The sequence below is a fragment of the Dysidea avara genome, chromosome 11 (genome assembly GCF_963678975.1).
Source record: "Dysidea avara chromosome 11, odDysAvar1.4, whole genome shotgun sequence".
Taxonomy (NCBI): Eukaryota; Metazoa; Porifera; class Demospongiae; order Dictyoceratida; family Dysideidae; genus Dysidea; species Dysidea avara.
In genome coordinates, this window is record NC_089282.1 from 26,023,724 (window position 1) to 26,027,924 (window position 4,201).

General features: G+C 35.8%; 1 long non-coding RNA gene across 1 annotated transcript; it reads right to left on the minus strand.

Moving 5' to 3' along the window:
* Positions 1–240: 240 nt before the first annotated feature.
* On the minus strand, positions 241–3,447 carry LOC136239339 (uncharacterized). Its single transcript, XR_010693423.1, has 3 exons — positions 3,093–3,447; positions 3,002–3,046; positions 241–317 (listed from the first exon to the last, which is right to left on the minus strand). It is a non-coding gene; the product is annotated as an uncharacterized lncRNA (long non-coding RNA).
* Positions 3,448–4,201: the final 754 nt, after the last annotated feature.

Sequence of the window (4,201 nt, forward strand, 5' to 3'; positions counted from 1 at the left end):
GCTTCTAAAAGTGTGTATGAATCCACCACCCAACATATAATGGATTACACAAATAGTATTATTTAACAAGATGTATTTTAGACTAAAATACAGTGACCCCAGTGCTCTCAGGAAAGGCTAAAATTGCCCAGATAAGTGAAGCACACTCATACAATCCCAGTAGAACATACACTATGCTAACAGCACATATGTACATGGTCAGTTTGTATCATAATATCATCACCAATACAATACAAACTTACCATTTATTATAGGCCTAACAGGTATGATGTATAGTTTAGTTAAGATCACAAACATGTCCAGTTGTGGGTACTTTCCTATAAAGAACATACGATAGACTCTGGTATTTGCTTATCAAACTATATCATTTGTGTAATTAACTATACTTGTTAAGCACATGTGGGTCATTCCATGTCAAATCAACAAGGAATTTAGGGTCACCTCTCGGAATTTTGACAAAACTTGGCGTGTTTGTAGTACCTGTGGTGCTTATCACTCAAGCAAATTTTTAGCCCCGTACATTCCATAGCTTCTGATTTATGACCACAAATATTTTGAATATTTTATGAAAATTTGGTCCATCTCTAGTTACAAAATCAACTGCAACTTTGTACTGTGTATATATTTTTAGACACAATTTTGACTGATGGAAGACTGTTGATTGACCTTTCCAGTGATCCCTAAATTATGGGATATCTACTTAATTATGGTTCAAAAGTACTTCATTGAAAACTTTAATCCTTTATATTTTGAAAAAAGCTGCTAGAAATTTTTCGAATTCTTTTATGAATAATGATTGGGTCATTGTCTGTTTGATAAAATTTTTGTAGTGGGACCACAATGGGCTCAAGATATATAATGAATTAGGTTGTGGTATGTGGTGGAATTTGCAGTCTATTATTGCTGTACTAGTACTGGAGTGTACACCTCCAATAACCACTTGCAACAAGGCTATACCAAGTTTTTCTTACAGAGTGAAGGTGTCTAGGTACATTGCAACCTGTATTAGTGACCACCTGTAATGAAAGACCATCTATAAGCTGCAGCTAATTTATACTTTAATTGGATCTTAATGTATAGCACCAAAGCATCAATCTTTTCTAGTAAATCCAAAAATGGTCCTTATTAGACAGGTTGGCTATTAATGAGATCATCATGCATCCATAAACACATTAATGTTATACCATCTCTTCAGTTATACCTTATTTATTAAGTAAAATCTTGCCGTAGTGCACTCACATACGTATCCCCACTCTACACTATTCAAGTTACATACATGGGTACAACAGACCTCCTCAAAAAGGATATCTGGGCACCTTGATAGCCTCATGATCTTACTTTATAATTGTACGTACATTTTGGACTCAAGACAACTCTGTGGTTCAAAGTATTTTACGTTCACATTTTGAAGATCAGTACAGGTAAATGTTAAATATGTGGTCAATATGTTTACTTCCTATGTGAGTATGTGTATGAATTTATGACTTGATCTTCAAAGTGGTCGTGAATGTAAAGTAATGTAGTAATAAAATTTCACAAATTGAGGTACAATTAATGCATGCATATGGTAAAAGCCCTCCATTGCTAGGACCATAACAAAGTGCTCATATTACAGAAGCCACAGAAGTATCTTGGTCTAAATGTATGTGCACCACTAGAGTGGGAGTACAGTGTATAAACAGGTGTCCTGGTTATCAAGGTATCCAGGTATCCCTTCTGAGGAGTTCTGTTGTATGTATCTATACAGCCACATACGGAACTTAAATATGGCTAAGTTCACTACAGTGGTATTCAACTTAATAAAGAAGGTACTTGTGAAAAGATGGTACAACATTTACATGATGTTTATGGACACATGGTGGTCAGATCTGTAATTTATAGTCAACCTGTCTAATAAGGACCATTTTTTGGATTTGCTAGAAAGGGTTGATGCTCTGGTGCTATACATTAAAGAAGTATAACTTAACCACAGCACATAGATGGCCTTTCAATACAGGTGGTCACTAATACAGGTTGCAATGTACCTAGATACCTTCACTCTGTAAGAAAAACTTGGTATAGCCTTGTTACAAGTGGTTATTGGAGGTGTACACTCCAATACAGCAAAAATAGCCTGCAAATTCCACCGTATACCACAACATAATTCATTATATCTCTTGAGCCCATTGTGGTCCCACCACAAAAATTTTATCAAACATAGACTATGACCCAATCATTATTCATAAAAGAATTCAAAAAATTTCAAGTAGCATTTTTCAAAATATAAAGGACTAAAGTTTTCAATGAAGTACTTTTGAACCATAATTAAGTAGATATCCCATAATTTAGGGATCACTTGAAAGGTCAATCAACAGTCTTCCATCAGTCAAAATTGGTATAAAAATATTTACACAGTACAAAGTTGCAGTCAATTTTATAACTAGAGATGGACCAAATTTTCATGAAATATTCAAAATATTTGTGGTCATAAATCAGAAACTATGGAATGTATGGAGCTAAAAATTTGCATGAGTGATAAGCACCACAGGTACTACAAACACACCAAGTTTTGTCAAAATCCGGGAGGTGACCCTAAATTCCTTGTTGATTTGACATGAATGACCCATGTGCTTATAAATGACAGCTGGAAGCTTCTGCTGGAGATTGTTATTTGTGCCTGTTACCATACACTTTCCAAGCAATTTGAATACAACTAATTAAATTATTTTGTTTAAGTTGAGGAAAATGGCAGCTACTAATATTACAGGCAGTGGTACTTGTTAGATACATGCCTGGTAAAAGCATTGATTGTACTGTGACATTCCTGGGTTTTTTTTATGATTTTCTACTTCCATTTTACACCATGCAGTGATTTCCACCATATAAACACTGTAGACTATGATTATTAAGTACACATGGTCACATATTACCTGTTAAGTGCACATGGTATAACTTGGGACTAGTACACTAGACACTTATACGTATGTATACATGTGTGACAACAACACAATTTGATGATTACGTTGCTTAATTTTATCCCAATGAGCTGGCTCAAAATCAACAATTTCTGTTAAAAAGCATTTTAAAAATGATGACAAATTTTGAACAAGTACCTGGTAAAATTGTTTTGATAAATATGGCACAATTTTTCCTACCAACTGCCTCAGACTCCATCACTTCAAGTATGTGCTTCCAGGTTGGGTGTTGGCAACACTTCAGATAATTTTGAAATACTGTTGTGCATAATTCAACCACTGGAGACTCATTGTTAGTGGCTCTCATTTCCACTTCTAATCCAACTGCTATTGTACACCAATCCGGTGCTACCATGTCAACCACAAACTGGCACAGCTGAAACTCCATCGGTTTCAGCTGTAACAACTCCTTTTGGATGACTAAAACAACATCATTACAAGTGTCCACAATGTGTCAAATGAACTGGACAACTTCTATGTCTTCAAGGATTTAAAAACCTGAGGTGACATCAACAATCACCGAGGTGCAGCTGAGGTAATTATTGACATCACCAATGGGTTTTTTTTTTTAATCCTTGAAGATGCCTATTACGAGTGCCTAAGTGTCATAGACAATGACATAGAAGCAGTGAGTTAGTATAGAAAGTTCTCATTGTAAACACTGAGGGAATTTTAGTGATCAAAAGATATGAGGTGATGCACAAGCCATGGAGTACAAATAGAGGTTTGTAAAATCGATAAAAAGGCATTATAGATACGTGTGAATGGCCTTTTTAAGTGCAACATATGTAGAGATTTTGAGTAGCCAATCAGAATTGTTGACACGTGAAGCCTTTTAAGTGCAACAACAAATGATGTAATACACAAAGAAGGATGATGCAATCACCTGGTAGAAGTTAATGGCCACATAGAACTGGATAGATGTGTACTACAAACCACGAAGGGTGGTCACTATGTGATTAGTAGGCAATCACACGCATTTTCGTGCAATTTTGGCTGTTACGAGTACAATTATTCCATAATTCCACTCAAATGTGTGTGATTACCTATACTAATGCCTATCCCCCCAACACAGTGTGGGCAGGGTGAGGAATGAGTGGGAATTCACAAATAGAAGTGGAAAATGCCCCACCGTTTCCCCTCCCAACTTTGAAGTAATCCCAAAGAACCAACACGAATCCAAGAAAACTAACGCCAAAGGCCATTTTAAATAGTGAATCTCCATATAGCTAATTCTCTCTGTACTG